Source organism: Triticum dicoccoides, chromosome 7A (genome assembly GCF_002162155.2).
Source record: "Triticum dicoccoides isolate Atlit2015 ecotype Zavitan chromosome 7A, WEW_v2.0, whole genome shotgun sequence".
Lineage (NCBI taxonomy): Eukaryota > Viridiplantae > Streptophyta > Magnoliopsida > Poales > Poaceae > Triticum > Triticum dicoccoides.
The window spans coordinates 185,474,144-185,494,556 of NC_041392.1; positions in this window are offsets into that span (position 1 = coordinate 185,474,144).

Consider the following 20,413-nt stretch of genomic DNA (forward strand, 5'->3'; position numbering starts at 1 on the left):
GGGGGCCACCCACCATCCACGAGGGTAGGGGCGCGCCCTACCCCCCTGGGCATGCCCCCTGCCTCGTGGGGCCCCTGGCAGGCCTCCAGTGCTCATCTTTGGCTATATGAAGTCTTTCGCCTGGAAAAAATCATAAGCAAGCTCACAGGACTAAACTCCCGCCGCCACGAGGCAGAACCAATCTAGGACTCCGGCGGAGGTGTTCTGCCGGGGAAACATCCCTCCGCGAGGGGGAAATCATCACCATCGTCATCGCCATCGATCCTCTCATCAGGAGGAGGTCAATCTCCATCAATGTATTCACTAGCACCATCTCATCTCAAACCCTAGTTCATCTCTTGTATCCAATCTTTGTCTCAAAACCTCAGATTGGTACCTGTGGGTTGCTAGTAGTGTTGATTACTCCTTGTAGTTGATGCTAGTTGGTTTATTTGGTAGAAGATTATATGTTCAGATCCTTTATGCATATTAATACCCCTCTGATTATGAACATGAATATGATTTGTGAGTAGTTACGTTTGTTCCAGACGACATGGGAGAAGTCTTGCTATAAGTAGTCATGTCAATTTGGTATTCGTTCGATATTTTGATGAGATGTATGATGTGTCTCCTCTAGTGGTGTCATGTGAACGTCGAATACATCACACTTCACCATTTTTTGGGCCTAGAGGAAGGCATTGGGAAGTAATAAGTAGATGATGGGTTGCTAGAGTGATAGAATCTTAAACCCTAGTTTATGCGTTGCTTCGTAAGGGGCTGATTTGGATCCACATGTTTCATGCTATGGTTAGGTTTACCTTAATACTTCTTTTGTAGTTGCAGATGCTTGCAATAGGGGTTAATCATAAGTGGGATGTTTTTACAAGTAAGAGCGGTACCCAAGCACTAGTCCACCCACATATCAAATTATCGAAGTACCAAACGCGAATCATATGAGCATGATGAAAACTAGCTTGACGATAATTCCCATGTGTCCTCGGGAGCGTTTTCCTTAATATAAGAGTTTATCCAGGCTTTTCCTTTGCTACAAAAAGGATTGGGCCATCTTTTTGCACCTTATTTACTTTTATTACTTGTTACCCGTTACAAATAACCTTATCACAAAACTATCTGTTACCAATAATTTCAGTGCTTGCAGAGAATACCTTACTGAAAACTGCTTATCATTTCCTTCTGCTCCTCGTTGGATTTGACACTCTTACTTATCGAAAGGACTACGATAGATCCCCTATACTTGTGGGTCATCAAGACTCTTTTCTGGCACCGTTGCCGGGGAGTGAAGCGCCTTTGGTAGGTGGAATTTGGTAAGGAAAAATTTATATAGTGTGCTGAAATTTACTATCACTTGTTACTATGGAACATAATCCTTTGAGGGGCTTGTTCGGGGTATCTTCACCCCGACCAGTACAGCAAAGAGTTTCTCCTCAACCTACTAAACGTACTAAAATGTTTACTTTGAAATTCCTTCGGGTGTGATAGAGAAACTGCTAGCTAATCCGTTTACACGAGATGGAACATTGCATCCCGATTTGCACCTAATCTATGTGGATGAAGTTTGTGGATTATTTAAGCTTGCAGGTATGCCCAAGGATGTTGTCAAGAAGAAGGTATCCCCTTTATCTTTGATGGGAAAGGCATTGACATGGTTTAGGCTATGTGATGATATGGGATAATGGAACTACAACCGATTGAAACTGGAATTTCATCAGAAGTTTTATATTCATGCCCCAATCATGAGCTCTCAAGAGAAATTATTATTCAAAAAATTTATGCTCGGCTTTCTCTCAATAATCGCTCCATGCTCGATACTTCTTGTACTGGTTCTTTTATGATGAAGACTATTGAATTCAAATGGGATTTATTGGAGAGAATCAAACGCAACTCTGAAGATTGGGATCTTGACGAAGGTAAGGAGTCACGTATAACCCCTAAGTTTGATTGTGTTAAATCTTTTATGGATACCGATGTTTTCCGTGAATTTAGCACTAAATATGGACTTGACTCTGAGATAGTAGCTTCTTTCTGTGAATCCTTTGCTACTCATGTTGACCTCCCTAAGGAGAAGTGGTTTAAATATAATCCACCCATTGAAGTAAAATTAGTTGAACCTATTAAAGTTGAAGAAAATACTATCACTTATAATGTTGATCCTATTGTTCCTACCGCTTATATTGAGAAACCACCTTTCCCTGTTAGAATAAAGGATCATGCTAAAGCTTCAAATGTGGTTTGTAAGAGTAATGCTAAAACACCTACACACTCTGAGCAAATTAAAGTTGAACCTAGTATTGCTATGGTTAAAGATATCTTGGCCGATAATATTGACGGGCATGTTATTTACTTCTGTGATGAAGCTACTAGAATTGCTAGACCCGATACTAAAAATAAACATAGACCTGTTGTAGGCTTGCCTGTTATTTCTGTTAAAATAGGAGAGCATTGCTATCATGGCTTTATGTGATATGGGTTCTAGTGCTAGTGCAATACCTCATTCTTTATATGAAGAAATTACGCATGATTGCACCTGCTGAGTTAGAAGGTATTAATGTTACAATTAAGCTTGCAAATAGAGATACTATTTCACCGATTGGGATTGTTAGAGATGTTGAAGTCTTGTGTCGGAAAGTTAAATATCCTGCTGATTTTCTTGTTCTTGGTTCCCCACAAGATGACTTTTGTCCCATTATATTTGGTAGACCCTTCTTGAATACTGTTAATGCTAAGATAGACTGCAAAAAGGATATTGTTTCTGTTGGTTTAGGGGATATGTCTCATGATTTTAATTTTGCTAAATTTCATAGACAACCCATGATAAATAATTGCCTAGTAAAGATGAAATTATTGGTCTTTCTTCTATTGTCGTGCCTCTAATGATCCTTTAGAACAATATTTGCTAGATCATGAAAATGGTATGTTTATGAATGAAAGAAGGGAAATAGATGAAGTATTCTTTAAACAGGGACCTTTTTTGAAACACAACTTGCCTGTTGAAATTCTAGGGGATCCCCCTCCACCCAAGGGTGATCCCGTGTTTGAGCTTAAACCATTACTAGATACTCTTAAATATGCTTATCTTGATGAAAAGAAGAGATATCCTGTTATTATTAGTGCTAACCTTTCAGAGGAAGAAGAGGAGAAATTATTGAAAACTCTAAAGAAGCACCGTGCTGCTATTGGATATACTCTTGATGATCTTAAGGGCACTAGTCCCACTCTATGCCAGCACAAAATAAAATTGGAAAAAGATGCTAAACCGGTTGTTGATCACCAACGACGGTTAAATCCTAAGATGAAAGAAGTGGTAAGAAAAGAAATACTAAAGCTTCTTGAGGCAGGTATATTTATCCCGTTGCTGATAGTCAGTGGTTAAGTCTTGTCCATTGTGTCCCTAAGAAGGGAGGTATAACTTTTGTTCCTAATGATAAAGATGAATTGATCCCACAAAGAATTGTTACAGGTTATAGAATGGCAATTGATTTCCGCAAACTAAATAAAGCTAGTAAAAAGGATCATTACCCTTTACCTTTTATTGATCAAATGCTAGAAAGGTTATCCAAACATACACATTTTTGCTTTCTAGATGGTTATTCTAGTTTCTCTCAAATACATGTGTCGAAAGAGGATCAAGAAAAGACCACTTTTACTTGCCCTCTTGGTACCTTTGCTTACAGACGTATGCCTTTTGGTTTATGTAATGCACCTGCTACATTTCAAAGATGTATGACTGTTATATTCTCTAACTTTTGTGAAAATATTGTTGAGGTATTCATGGATGATTTTTCTGTATATGGAACTTCTTTTGATGATTTCTTAAGCAACCTTGATCGAGTTTTGCAGAGATGCGAAGAAACTAATCTTGTCTTGAATTGGGAGAAGTGCTACTTTATGGTTAATGAAGATATTGTCTTGGGGCATAAAATTTCTGAAAGAGGTATTGAAGTTGATAAAGCAAAAGTTGATGCTATTGAAAAGATGTCAAGTCCTAAAGACATTAAAGGTATAAGAAGTTTCCTTGGTCATGCCGGGTTTTATAGGAGGTTCCTTAAAGACTTCTCAAAAATTTCCAGGCCTCTGATTAATCTCTTACAAAAAGATGTTCCTTTTGTCTTTGATGATGATTGTGTAGAAGGATTCGAAATACTTAAGAAAGCTTTGATTTCTGCACCCATTGTTCAGCCTCCTGACTGGAATTTACCCTTTGAAATTATGTGTGATGCTAGTGATTATGTTGTAGGTGATGTTTTAGGACAAAGAGTTGATAAGAAATTAAATGTTATCCAATATGCTAGTAAAACTCTAGACAGTGCCCAGAGAAATTATGCTACTACTGAAAAAGAATTTTTAGCAGTTGTATTTGCTTGTGATAAGTTCAGACCTTATATTGCTGATTCTAAAGTAAGTGTCCACACTGATCATGCTGCTATTAAATATCTTATGGAAAATAAAGATGCTAAACCTAGACTTATTAGATGGGTTCTCTTAGTACAAGAATTTGATTTGCATATTATTGATAGAAAGGGAGCTGAGAACCCCGTTGCAGACAACTTGTCTAGGTTAGAGAATGTTCTTGATGACCCACTACCTATAGATGATAGCTTTCCTGATGAACAATTAGTTTTCATAAATGCTTCTCATACTGCTCCATGGTATGCTGACTATGACAATTACATTGTTGCTAAATTTATACCACCTAGTTTAACATACCAGCAAAAGAAAAAGGTTTTCTATGATTTAAGACATTACTTCTAGGATGACCCACACCTTTATAAAGAAGGAGTAGATGGTGTTATTAGACGTTGTGTACCTGCGCATGAACAGGAACAGATCCTATGCAAGTGCCACTCCGAAGCTTATGGAGGACACCATGCTAGAGATAGAACTGCACATAAGGTATTGCAATCCATTTTTTATTGGCATACTCTCTTCAATGATGCCCGTAAGTTTGTCTTGTCTTGTGATGAATGTCAAAGAATTGGTAATATTAGTAGACGTCAAGAAATTCCTATGAATTATTCACTTGTTATTGAACCATTTTATGTTTTGGGCTTTGATTATATGGGACCATTTCCTTCCTCTAATGGGTATACACATATTTTAGTTGTTGTTGATTACGTTACTAAGTGGGTAGAAGCTATTCCAACTAGTAGTGTTGATCATAACACCTCTATTAAGATGCTTAAAGAAGTTATTTTTCCGAGGTTTGGAGTCCCTAGATACTTAATGACTGATGGTGGTTCACATTTTATTCATGGTGCTTTTCGTAAAATGCTTGCTAAGTATGATGTTAATCATAGAATTGCATCCCCACATCACCCATAGTCTAGTGGTCAAGTAGAATTGAGTAATAGAGAGCTTAAATTAATTTTGCAAAAGACTGTTAATAGATCTAGAAAGAATTGGTCCAAGAAACTTGATGATGCATTATGTGCCTATAGAACTGCATATAAAAATCCTATGGGTATGTCTCCGTATAAGATGGTCTATGGAAAAGCATGTCACTTACCTCTTGAACTAGAACATAAGGCATATTGGGCCATTAAAGAGCTCAACTATGACTTCAAACTTGCCGGCGAGAAGAGACTATTTGACATTAGCTCACCTGATGAGTGGAGAACCCAGGCCTATGAGAATGCCAAACTGTTTAAAGAAAAAGCTAAAAGATGGCATGACAAAAGGATACAAAAACGTAAGTTTAATGTAGGTGATTATGTATTGTTATACAACTCTCGTTTAAGATTTTTTGCAGGAAAACTCCTCTCTAAATGGGAAGGTCCTTACGTTATCGAGGAGGTCTATCGTTCTGGTGCCATAAAAATCAACAACTTCGAAGACACAAATCCGAGGGTGGTGAACGGTCAAAGAATCAAACATTATATCTCAGGTAATCCTATAAATGTTGAAACTATATAAATGTTGAAACATTATATCTCCGGTGCCCATCTTTGGCTATATGAAGTCTTTCACCCTGGAAAAAATCATAAGCAAGCTCACGGGACGAAACTCCGCCGCCACGAGGCGGAACCAATCTAGGACTCCGGCGAAGCTGTTCTACCGGGGAAACATCCCTCCGGGAGGGGGAAATCATCACCATCGATCCTATCATCGGGAGGGGGCAATCTCCATCAACGTCTTCACCAGCACCATCTCATCTCAAACCCTAGTTCATCTCTTGTATCCAATCTTTGTCTCAAAACCTTAGATTGGTACCTGTGGGTTGCTAGTAGTGTTGATTACTCGTTGTAGTTGATGCTAGTTGGTTTATTTGGTGGAAGATTGTATGTTCAGATCATTTATGCATATTAATAACCCTCTTATTATGACCATGAATATGTTTTGTTAGTAGTTATGTTTGTTCCTAAGGACATGGGAGAAGTCTTGCTATAAGTAGTCATGTGAATTTGGTATTCGTTTGATATTTTGATGAGATGTATGTTGTCTCTCCTCTAGTGGTGTCATGTGAATGTCGACTACATGACACTTCACCATTGATTGGGCCTAGAGGAAGGCATTGGGAAGTAATAAGTAGATGATGGGTTGCTAGAGTGACACAAGGTTAAACCCTAGTTTATGCGTTGCTACGTAAGGGGCTGATTTGAATCCACATGTTTCATGCAATGGTTAGGTTTACCTTAATACTTCTTTTGTAGTTGCGGATGTTTGCAATAGGGGTTAGTCATAAGTGGGATGCTTGTCCAAGTAAGGGCAGTACCCAAGCATCGGTCCATCCACATATCAAATTATCAAAGTACCGGACGTGAATCATATGAGCGTGATGAAAACTAGCTTGACCATAATTCCCATGTGTCCTCGGGAGCTTTTCCTTAATATAAGAGTTTGTCCAAGCTTGTCCTTTGCTACAAAAAGGATTGGGCCATCTTGCTGCACCTTATTTACTTTTATTGCTTGTTACCGGTTACAAAATACCTTATCACAAAACTATCTATTACCGATAATTTCAGTGCTTGCAGAGAATACCTTACTGAAAACTGCTTATCATTTCCTTCTGCTCCTCGTTGGGTTCGACACTCTTACTTATGAAAGGACTATGATAGATCCCCTATATTTGTGGGTCATCACTTCTATTTGCATCCCAACACCCCTCCACTACAGCCCACTAGCCCATCTAAACCCCCTCCATGCTCTTCGTCGTTGGATCACGATCGTATGGGCGGAAACCGCACCTCAATAGCCCTCTCCTAGCTCCCTCTACCTATAAATAAGCCTCCCCCTCCACAATTTGCGGGCAAAACCCTAGCTCCCTCCTCATCACGCCGTCAGACATGTCCGCCCACCACCAGACGCGTCCACTGCCACTATCCACGTCGCACGACCAATCAGAGGCCGCCACCTCAGCAACCGACCCCGCCCGCAGCCTCTCCCACGCCACCACATGTCCCATAGCGCCACCAGCCACCGCACGGGCCCGCGGGGCCCAAACCAGGCCCGCCTGGCTCGAACCGCCTCGCCGCTATCTCCCTGCACCTCCCCTCGCCTGGATCGAGAGGAGCCCGAGCTCCCGCAAGCCCTTGCCCTGTCGCCTCGACGCATCCCGCCAGCGACCTCGTCGAAGTCCGCCGCCTCCGCCACCACGCCGGCCCCTCACGCCCTCTCCTCCTCCTCCTGTTTCCTCTCTCTCTCTCTCTCTCTCTCTGGAACCTCGCAGGAGCATGGAGGCCGCCGCCATGGATGACCTCGAGCCCCACCATGTCGGATCCGCCTTCCACCGCTGGGAAACGGTTCCCCTCAACAGATCCGGTGTGGATCCGCCCGTCCCCGGTCTCCCCTTGCGCCGCCGCCGGCTCCCATCGCCGTCCCGCGCTGCAGACCTTGTCCTTGCATTGCTGCATCAGGAGGACGACGACGCCCCGGCGCCCAGCCTCACACGTCCCCTGGGCCGTCGGCCTCCCCAGGGCCCATCTCCGTCGGCCTCGCAGGCCCAGCCTGCTTCTCCGCATGGGCCTCTCCAGCCGCAGCGCCACAAGGCCCAGCTCGCCCGGCCCAGTGGCCATGCTGGTGAGACTCGCCCCTCTATTCCCCGCCCTGAGCGCTACATAGTTACCCCCGCTCACTCTGCTTTTCTCTGAAAATGGCCAAGTCCCTAATTTTCTAGCATCATATTGCATCTTGTGATCATCATAACTTTGTGCATGCTTGTCCGTTTGTGATGAATTATATATCGAAATGTTCATATCTGATTGCTCTACATGTTAATGTCATTTGCATGAATGTTAATGTTCTTTTTGATACTTTAATCATCGTTGCAAAAGTTCTAAATGTTATAATCTGCTGGAAGTTATCATAACTTACTGATTTGTCTTTTTCATAGCTTTTTGTGTGTCTATCTTTTGAGCATCATGTCAACATGTTTTAGGAGCATCTTCATGCCATGTTTATAGTGGTGCAATCCATTTATTTTTTATGTGCCCTTTGGTGACTAGCACAAGCATGCAAAGTAGGGTACTTGTTGTTTGCTGTTTTCAGTGACTTGATGATTTCTGCTAAGTCTGAACCTGCTACATTATGTTGCCATGTTAACTTGATGCTACAAGTGAATCCATGCATAATCTTGAGATTCTCAGTAAGGATGTTTTGTAGATCTTGTTATGCTCTATTCATCCATGCCCTTGTTTGCAATTATGGCCTGATGTAGCTTGTCATTACCATGCTCTAAAGTTGCTAAATAATGTTGTTGTCAGCTTGTTATCAGTAAGTTCAGTTTTGCCATGTGAATAGCTAGTGTTCTATGCATCCTATGACCATGTTCTTGACATGAGTAGTTGCACAAATATGTCTTCTTGCTGTTGGTTATATTCACATGCCATGATATGCATTGATATGAGTTGCACGAGCTTGCAAACATGTCTACTTATTGTTGTTTCTGCCATGTTCTGTAATTTTCACCAAGTTTGAGAATCTGTTATAACTTGCAATCTTTTCTTGATGAATGCCATTGATATAGAGGTTATATGGAGATGCTTAGTAATCATGTTTTGCCATGTTTAACATATACTTTAATGTGATGCTCTTGGTTGCTATGATCATGCACGGTAGCATCATTGTTTCATGCCTCCAACATGTCAACATATTATTCCTGCTCATGTATATGCCCAGTTTTTCACCAAGTCTTAATCTGTGTTGCAAAGTTGCTTTTTGCATTGATCATGTTGGATTAAGCTTGATGCCTATGAACCCAAACCTTGATGATAATTGAAGCATGTAACCTGTACTTTAATTGCATATCATGTTTGTGCCTATCTTGTTCTTGTAGCATGTTGTTATGATGCTTGTAAGATGCCTAGTTGCTGTTTTGGATAGCTTGTCCTTTAAACTTGTATTGAGTGTATGTGTTAAACTGTGGCTCCGTTTGGAGAATGCTCTACATGAAACTTGCTTGGTTTTGCATGTAGTTTCATCATGCCATGTTGCATCCATGTTTTGGAGTGTTTGTGATGTTGTTTTTCTTGCATTTGCATCAATGTCATGTTTAACTTGTTATGCTCATATCTTCTAGGTCGTAGCTCCGAATTAAATGAACCTTATATGTAACTTGACTAGAAAGACACATAGATCATCTTCGTGACAACTTCAACATAATGTGTTATTCAGATCTGGACCAATTTCGAGATTTGCAGATGAGGACTGACCGGAATTGTTATGTGTTGTTTCCGGCCTCATTTAAACTTGCTTTGATGTGTTGTTCTTGTATGCATCATATCTTGCCATGAGTAGCATCATATAGCCTTGTCATGCATCATACTTGGTTGAGCATCTTGTCATGTTTTGTGTTCTGTGTTTACCATGTTGTTTGCTTCTTTCTGGTTGTGCTCCTTCTCGATAGTTCATGTTCCGTTGCGATTGTGAGGATTCTTTCGACTATGTGGGATCGTCTTCTTCATGGACTCGTTCTTCTTCCTAGCGGGATTTCAGGCAAAATGACCATTACCCTGCATACCACTACTATCTTTACTATGCTAGTTGTCTCGATGCTATCGCTATGTCACGCTACCTACCACTTGTTTATCAAGCCACCGAAATTGCCATGATAGCCTCTAACCTTTTTCACCATCCCAGCAAGCAGTTGTTTGGCTATGTTACCGCTTTGCTCAGCCCCTCTTATAGCATTGCTAGTTATAGGTGTAGTTGCATGTTGTTCCATGTTGGGACATGGATTACATGAATATCATGGGATATCACAATATCTCTTATTTAATTAATGCATCCATATACTTGGTAATGGGTGGAAGGCTTGGCCTTTTGCCTGGTGTTTTGTTCCACTCATGTCGCCCTAGTTTCCGTCATACCGGTGTTATAGTTCCTTGATTTTGCGTCCCAAACACGATGAGGGTTTATGGGCTCCTCTTAACAGTTCGCTTTGAATAAAACACTTCCAGCAAGGCCCAACATTGGTTTTACCTTTTGCTCAACATAATAACTAAACATGATAATAAACTTGACGCATAGGGAGTTAGCGCTACCCAAGGCTCGTTATTCAACCTAATACAGGGGGCAGTGCTGATGGTTTTGGTCCCAAACTAGAGTCGTGTGCGGCTTCCCCCGGGGAAACTCGGGTCTCAGTCGTGCGCGGCTACTATCAGGGTGTTGGCACGCCGGGAGGTCTTGCTGGACTTGTTTTACCATTGTCGAAATGTCTTGTGCACCGGGATTCCGAGTCTGATCGGAGGGTCCCGAGATGGAGGATTGTCTTCGCGGATCATGAGCTTATCATGGGCTAAGTTAGGACACCCCTGCAGGGTTTAAACTTTCGAGAGTTGTGCCCGCAATTATGTGGCAGATGGGAATTTATTAATGTCCGGTTGTAGTGAACTTGAAGTAAACTCAATTAAAATACACCAACCGCGTGCGTAACCATGACGGTCTCTTTTCGAGTGAGTCGAGAAGAGAACACGGTTGGGTTATGTTTGAACGTAAGTAGTTCAGGATCACTTCTTGATCATTACTAGTTTGCGACCATTTGCGTAGTTTCTCATCTTACTCTTTTACTCGTAAGTTAGCCACCATAAAATGCTTAGCCGCTTGCTACAACCTCACCACTTACCCATTCCATACCCATTGAGCTTTGCTAGTCTTGATACCCATGGTAATGGGATTGCTGAGTCCTCGTGGCTCACAGATTACTACAACAACAGTTGCAGGTGCAGGTAATGCGATGATCTGACGTGAGAGCGATGTTTACTTGTTTGGGAGTTCTTCTTCTTCTTTGTCGATCTTGGGATAGGTTCCTGGTCGGCAGCCTGGGCTAGCAGGGTGGATGAAGTTTGAGTGTCTATTTGTGTTTTATCCATAGTCGGATGTTGTTCTCATGTATGATGTTTGATGTATTCATGTGGCTTTGTGTGCCTTTTGTATGTATCCCCAACTATTATGTAATGGTACGATGTCATGATATCCACCTTGTAAAAGCGTTTCAATATGTGGCTCTATCCTTGGATGGGACCTTCGAGTTCCGCTCGGATAGGATCACATATTGGGCGTGACATCTCACCGGTGACAACTACCTAGGAGACAAGAAAACCATCTAGTCCAAGATTCAAAGTACATGTTGGTGTGCTGTTAGCAGAGCATCATTATCGTGTATTTCTCGGTGCCTCTCAGCCCTATAATTACAGTACGTGAACTGCTAGATAGAAGAGGCCCTCAGATCTGCCCTCCATCTTGCCAAAACTAAAATAAGAAGATCTGTTCTCCATGATCGAATGATCTCAAGACGTCTATGTGCATAAACGACATAGTTTAGCATCCACCATACTTCGCCTGACCTCTCACTTTCAAAGTTGACTACTAGCCTGAGCTGTGATGGCCTTGGTTTGTCCTTGCTCGAACTAGCCATGACACTACTTATAGCTTTCAGACGAACTCTGCCTTAAAAGAAATCCTACCAAATTTGTACTAGTATATGTTATTGTAGTATTAATACATGTAACGTTGTTGTGGAGAATAGAAAACTGGATGCGACATAAAACCCAACACCTTTTTCTTGCGTGCAATGTTGAAACACTGCGACCCGGAGTAGCAAGCAAACAACTTTAATTAGACTAGTGTTGCTCTGCACACTGAGATTTGGTGGTGTTAATGAAACATATGCCTCAAGTCTGACTTGCATGAAATGTTAGATGTTAGCCTATTGCCCTAAAAAAGATGTTTAGCCTATCAAACATCGGCATGTAAATCCTCTATCAACTTACCAAAATCTCTCGCCTTCCCTTTTCCCCATTTTCCTCCATTTATAAGATTATTAATGGATATGTGCTTGATTTGATATATATGATTCAATACCATGTATTACAGTTTAATTAATTAGGTTGTACTACTGGCTAGCAAATGAAGATGATATGGGACACCGCGTTTCGGTGCCCGAGCGCAGCTGGTCCTGATATCTTGGTGGTTGGTTGAGGCTTAGCGATTCGGGTCATGGCCATTATGAGACCGTTGGCGCAGATATCGGGAGTAGGTGCGCTCGAGCACCATTTCAAATTTCACAAGAACATGCTAGTGTATTGCACGATAGTTATGAACTAACAAGCAGAATCAAATATAAACTAACTAAAAAGCAGAATCAGTAATCTTTTAATCAAACCACCAAAAATCTCTTTAATTTTACTTTTATTTGCCACAAACGAATATGGGCTTCATTTGGAAGGGAAAATGGGGTCTTCAAACCATAGATTTTTATGATAACATTAGCAGCAACTCAAGAATACTACAAAACAGAAGTGGCAACAACACCTATGGATCAATATGATATGATAAGTTTTCTATCATCTATGCTTTGTAGACAGCTGATGGCGGTGACCCATAAAAGAATGAACGCCGAGAGATGATACTGGACTACATGTCGTATAAATCCTCATAGTATGGAGAGATCTAGCAGGAAATACAACTCGGAAGACATGAGCGTATGTCCATCAGTATGTCGAAATCTAGCAGGAAATACAATGTAAGTGCTGGTTGCACGAGCATCTTTTTTTCTCAAAAATGGGATTACCCCGGCTTTTGCATCACATGATGCACATAGCCATATTATAAAATATGGATCAAGTTTCAGTCACCGAGTTTTAGATAGTAAAATAAATGAACATGACCACAACCAGTTAAACTCGAGATTACATAGCTCATGCACATAATCTATGAGTGGCTCACTATGGTTGAATAAACCCTATGCGACTGATTCATCTCAGTTGCACCCAAAGGCCATAGGCGCTCACCTGTCCACATGTTGTAGTGATGAGCACATGTTGCATAGATAACCTGCAAGAAATTACGAATAGATGATCTATTAAAAACACAATTATTACACAATTCCATATTGCGCAGAGAATGGTGCTAAGCTCCCACATAGATTGGCCCTTCAACTTATGATGGATACCATCCAATCATTTCGAAACAAATTTGGTATACTCGTTGGCGACGCTAAATTGTATGTAACTTGATTCGCAAGATCAAGCTAGTAAATGGATATGACAGAAATAAATGATGTATTGCCTCCTCCTGATCACAAAAACACATTTCTTGTTACCATGTCAGTTACGCTTAGTAAGGTTATCTTTGGTAAGGACTACCTCCTTCTGCAAAAATCACATAAAAACTTTGATCTTGGAAGGGACCTCGGATTTCCAAATGTGTTTTCTGCGGATAATAGGTCTGAATCTATATGATCCGCATGCATAGACTGTACAGTGAAGATACCATTAGTGGTTAACCTTCACTGAAACGAATCTGACATCTGAGTTAGGCTAATCAACATCAACTTAGAAACCAAATGGACCCACTTAGTCCCTTTGTCACCTAGTAAAGCCCTATAGATGTTCAAAGGGCTGACCCAGAGGCCATCGAACCCGCCTTTCTGAACACAATATTATACAAGGTCATGTATCGTAGAGCTAATGAAGTACCACTTACGCAGGTACCGTCCCAAAAACTTTTTGATTGGCCATCACCAACCTTAAAGGAACCTCTCTTAAGAAATGATGGCTTGACCTTGATCAAGTCCCTCCAAACAGTGAATTGATAGGCTTAACATCTACTTGTGATAATGTATTGCAGTTCAGGTATTTGTTATGCAGTAACTCTTGCCAACACCTTCTTAGTTAAGTAGCTCATATAGCCATTTGCTAAGTAAGTATTTGTTTCTAATTTTGAGGTTTTCAATGCCCAAGCAGCCTTAATCCTTAGGCCTACACAAAATATCCCATTTAGCAAGCATGTACTTCCACTTCTACTCCTCACATTGCCAAAAGAATCTAGACCGGAAAAATTCTAACCTTTTCAACACCCCTTTAAGTTTCTTGAAAAAGGATAGCATGAACATCACAATTTTCATCACAAGTTTGTGCGAGCATCTACACCCAATTGATCGTCCTCCTTGTCACTGGTGAGTGATACGTCCATTTTGCATCATGCTTTTATATCGATATTTATTGTATTATGGGCTGTTATTACACATTATGTCACAATACATATGCCTTTTCTCTCTTATTTTACAAGGTTTACATGAATAGGGAGAATGCCGGCAGCTAGAATGCTGGGATGGAAAAGGAGCAAATATTAGAGACCTATTCTACACAACTCCAAAAGTCCTGAAACTCCAAGAAAGTCAGTTTTGGAATATATAAAAAATATTGGGCGAGGGAAGCACCATAGGGGGCCACCCACCGTCCACAAGGGTGGAGGGCGCGCCCTACCCCCTAGGCGCGCCCCCCTACCTCGTGGGCCACCTGGAAGTCCCCCGATGCACATCTTCTGGTATAAGGTGTCTTTTGCCCTGGAAAAAATGAGAAGGAGGCTTTCGGGACGAAGCACCGCCGTCTCGAGGCGGAACCTTGGCAGAACCAATCTAGGGCTCCGGCCGAGCTGTTCTGCTAGGGAAACATCCCTCCGAGAGGGGAAATCGTCACCATCATCATCACCATCGATCCTCTCATCGGGAGGGGAGCCAATCTCCATCAACATCTTCACCAGCACCATCTCCTCTCAAACCCTAGTTCATCTCTTGTATCCGATATTTTTCTGAAAACCTTAGGTTGGTACATGTGGGTTGCTAGTAGTGTTGATTACTCCTTGTAGTTGATGCTAGTTGGTTTATTCGGTGGAAGATTATATGTTCAGATCCTTTATGCACATTAATACCCCTCTTATTATGAACATGAATATGATTTGTGAGTAGTTACTGTCGTGGAAGTGTCATGGCAGATGTCCTCATGGAAGGACTTAGTTGTGGAGCCATTGCGATGAGGTTAGCTTAAAGGGGTTAAACAGGACAAAGGACACGGAGAGTTTATACTGGTTCGGCCCCTTGTAGTGAAGGTAAAGGCCTACTCCAGTTTAGGTGGTATTGCTAGGGTTTCGATTACCAGGGAGCAAACACGCTTTGCCTGGCTCTCAATTTGATGTTTCCTGCCCTAAGCCGCTGTCGGGTCGTCCCCTTATATACACGGGTTGACGCCCTGCGCCTACAGAGTCCCGGACGGCTCATATAACGTGTCCGGCTCGGTGACGTATCTTACATGCCTTATATTACAAGTCTATATGTACATGGCGGTTTATACTTACGGGCCTTAAGCCGCCTCTGGGCTTGGGGCTCTTACAAGCCTAACTGTGAACCGCCATCTTGTATATTCTTGGGCTTCATATAGATGAACTGCCATTATCATTCACTCAGCCCCTCCTGGGCGGGTTATATCTGATGGTCATATCCCCAACATTAGGCCCCAGGTTGATTTGAACTTGTTCATGTCAATCTTCAACACTTCAGAAAAATCCTGCTACATCCGATGTGAAAACCTTGTAACCCGCCATGATGTCATCTCCAGGAATTTCAGAAACCCGCCATGACGTCACTTTAATGGATCTTCTACCTTTGATGTCCTTCCGAAAATCGAGGCATCCAATTAGTTGGATAATCATCATTTGGCCTCATCATTTTTCACGCCTGCATGTTGCCCCTTTCCTTATAAATAGGGTCAAACCACCCCTTTCTCATTCTCCTCTCTTCTCCTTCTCGTGTTCTTCTTCCTTGCGACGCACCAGCCCTCACGAGCTCCGCCACCGTCGACCTCCGTCCCCTTCATCAACTCCGGCCGCTGCATTGCCCTGAACGGTCCAGAAACGCCGCGGCACTCCTCCGTTATCAGCTAGCATCAGTAAGTCTCCCCTTTTCCTTTTCATGGATATGTTCTTTTAGGGTTTTGGTGTTCGTCGGTGTTCATCGCTGCTCCTCCTTCTCCTTGCTAGATCGCGTAGTTTTGATCTGAAAATAATGTAGGAACTGTGCGATAGCAGTTTTAGCACCTGCTTTTGATATTGGAGCATATCCTCATTGCGATAGATCTCTTCTGGGGCACCTCCACTTTTCTGCTACCGCCTCTGTAGCTTTAGAATTTATTTCCTTTTTCTGAACAGTTGTAGACCCGAATTTATAGCTTTAACCCGTGGAACCTGTTTGTCTCAACACTTAGCAAATTTCACTCTTGGTAGATCTTGAATATCTTAGTCATGGCGGCTTACCTTGTCGTCTTATCGTTACTTCATATATCATTAGCCCTCGCTTAAGCCTCCATTCTGAACATACACTGCAACTGTTAACTTGTGATTTCACCAACTAACTTGAGCCGGCAAATTATTCCCTTACTTTAGGTTGTCCTTTCATCATGCCGCCAAAGACAGTTACTACATGTAAATGGGTTCCCTCCATCATCACTGAGGGTACTTTAAAATATTTTGTCACAGTTGGATATTTTGCCAGAGAAAAGTGTCATGCATTACCGTACTCTTGACCCGGGCAAAGAGAGACCTCAGCCAAAGGACGGTGAAGTCATTGTATTCACTGATCATATGAACCGGGGCTTCTCACCGCCCGGCTCTATGTTCTTTAGGGATGTTCTGCACTTCTTCAAACTCCATCCTCAAGACATTGGACCTAACTCTGTGTCAAACATTTGTAACTTTCAAGTTTTCTATGAAGTATACCTTCAAGAAGAACCTAGCGTCGAGCTTTTCAGGGAATTCTTCTATCTAAACTGCCAAAATGAATTCACAAATGGGCCCAGCTTAGAACTTGGTGGAATCTCAATTCAACGCAGAAGGGACTCCATTTTCCCTCAAGCAGCTCTACCGAGTCACCCCCAAGGACTGGAACCAGACGTGGTTCTATTGTAAAGATATCTCACCAGCTGGGTTACCGTGCCGAACGTCTTGATCCAAAACATCAACTCCCCGAGAAACTTACCACCATCGAACGTAAGAAACTCGCCCCTACAATCAGAAAAGTCCAAGCCCTGCTAGGAAACGGTTTAACCGGAGTTGGTTTAATCCGCTGGTGGGTCGCATGGCGGATCATACCCTTAAGCCGCCGATCTGGCTTGATGTGTACTTATACCAGAGGAACGGACAATCCATTACGCCATAGCTCTCTGTGTCTGACTGAAGAGGGCATTATTGAAATGGCAACAACACTTGTAAATAGCAAATTCGAAGACTGCAGCAAAGTGGGTCTGAATCCTTTCTGCAAGCCTAACCCACTGCTAGATGTAAGTCCCTTGATGTCCCTTACTATACTTCATCATCCAAACATAAGTATGTTACTCTTCCGCAGGCTAAATCTGACTTCTGGAAGGCAAAATATGACCACGAGGCTGCCAAAAAGGCTAGGGCTGCCGCGAAAGCCGCCAAAAAGACCAGCAAGAGACCTAGGAAGAAATCAAGTGCCTCTGATCTGCTTAAGCTGGATGACACCTCTAAGTTGGAGGTAGCCCTTGACTCTCTTGGCTCGTTTTTCAACCACCTTATTGACACTAACTATTCCCAGGATGACACGGGAGCCAGCCAAGCAGTTGAAGAAGAGGTAACTATTATTTCCTCTGACTCAGAAGCTTTGCCAAGGCAGAAACTTCAGCGAGTAACTCGGAAAGTAAGGTTTTCACACCCCTTGGCTTATTTAGATCCTCACTTTCTTTTGAAACAACAGCAACACAAGAGCCGTCGCCAGACCCGGACCAGTGGAGGTGAAGAATTATCCTCTGGTTTACCAAATACTCCTCGGAAACACCAAAATGAGGTTCTTTTTTAGCCTTTAACTCTTTTATTTACTAGAAGGTTTCTTGTGTTAGCCACTCAATTCCTTTGATTCAATCTTGCAGGAGATGTCCCATTCTTCCTTTGGCGATTCATCCCAGACTCAGCTGCCGGCTTTCAAGACTGCCCCTAGGTAAGAACAATTAACTCTCTTTTGTACCTTTATATCTTTACCCTTATGTTGACTTGTCCAAATTCTTTTTAGCGGCCAAGCAACGCCCAACAAGAAGGCGAAGATGACAAAAACGGCCGAAAATCCTAAAGTTGCTGAACCGGACCAGCAAGCCTTTGCACTAGAAGATCTTGCTTCCAACACTCAACCTGAGATTTATGAGTTGTCTGTTGATGAAACCAATATTGACCCGTCAACTAATGAACCGTCAAGCTCACTTAACCTGCCAGAGACTCATGCTGATGACATTCTGATCACTGGCACTGGCTTTACTGAACCGAGGAATTGAACTATATTAGCTAGACATTCTGCCAAACAAGAAGTCATGGAAAGACGGAAAGTGAGGTTTGATGTCTCCCACTATGCTCAATTGAGTAATAGTGAAGTATTATCTGGTTATCTCAGTCAAGTACACTCCAGCCGTGACTTGGAAATTGAGATGGTTAAACAGATGCACCAGAAGTATGAGGTACGTCATCCGGCTTCAATAAGCTATATATCCTGCCAGCCCCCAAGTCTTCTGATTATGATAAGATTGAATAATCTGTAGACTTAAAAACTTACAAGCTTCTGTCCTAGACTCCCTCCAAGTCCAGTTTAAAACTAAATCGGATGTCGAAAATAGCATAATTTTGCATTTGTAGTCCCCAAGGTCTAGTTTAATCAGTATGAATGAGCCGGTCCTATTGATCACTGTGCAAAAGAGCAGAACTTAACTACATAGCCCCCATGAGTCGGCTGAGACTGTTTACAGCACACTCGACTCATCCTTAGGAAGAGATAAGCAATATGCATAGGCCCCCAAGTGCCAAGTGTTGTTGCTTGCAAAGCGCTTGGGTCTTTTAGTTATAAAAGTCGTTTTCATTGAAAAATTGCATTGATAGACATTAGCCCCCAAGTGCCAGGTGTTGTTGCTTGCGAAGCGCTTGGGACTTATATTGTTGCAATCCGCCATGAAGTATGTTTGATAAATCTGTGCTGCCTGCAGGCTGCTACCACTAAATTGGAATCTCAACTGAACGATGCCAATACCCGGCTGGCGGCTCAGGAAACTGAGACCCGGAAAGCTGAATCAAAATTCCAGTTTAGTGTATCTGAGTTGGAAAAATTGAAGACCAGTTTTACTGCGGATAAAAAGGCTTGGGCTGAAGAAAAGACTGCCTTGATACAGCGTGCTAAGAAGGCAGAGGCAGCTCTTCAAGAGGCTACCACTGAACTCACGGGTTTAAAACACCGTGTGTCTCAGATGGTTTCTGCTATATTTGGTGAGTCGCCTTGTTATTCATCCAAAGTACTTGTTGTCATAATGTGAGCTGCCATTTTAACCAATCTATGACTTACTCAGGTCCCATAAGTAGCAACCTTAACCACGACATGCTTGTGAAGCTCAAGGCGGTTTATACTCTTGTTGAGCAATTATATACTGGAGCTCAACGTACATTGGCTACCATCTCCCCGGCTAATCAAGGACCCAATCTGTTAGGAGATGTGCTGAAGAAATTATCCATCCTGCCCACCAGAATCCAAGAAAATAAAGCAGTCTTGTGCAAGAGCCAGCGTTGTGACAGCCTTGAGCCGTGCCAAAGCATGGGTACCGGAATTACACCTGGCAGATGTGGCCAGTGGGTATCCTAGCTTAAAGGAAGATGGAACCTCTTTCGATCAACAAGACTTTGCCGCCTGTATCAAAGAGATTCGTCCTCATTAAACAGTCATCGCTGAAGAGACCAATCTTTCCAAATATAAGCCGGCTTACGATGCAGATAATCAGAAGATGCATACGCCTGCGTACAAAGTGATGGACTTAATTCCGCCGATTCGTAAGCACACCTTCGCCCCTAATATTGACTCGTCCAATTTGATTGACAAAGAAGCTGAATTCTTCGCCTTGCATGGCTTTGACTGGTCGAAACCAAACTTCCAAACGGCAGAGTAGGAAGAAGAACCAGTAAGGGATGAACCGGAGGTCTCCCGTCAGAAAGACCAAGAAGAGTGAACCGCCAGGCGGGTTAAAGACTTAAGCTTTGACAAAACACTTGACCTCATGTTGGCTCATGGAGCTATGTAATAGGGTAGTTAAAACTTGAATTGGCCGAGCCATCACGCATGTTTTCTGTTTTCTGTAACACTGATGATCCACCGGTTCAAAAAACC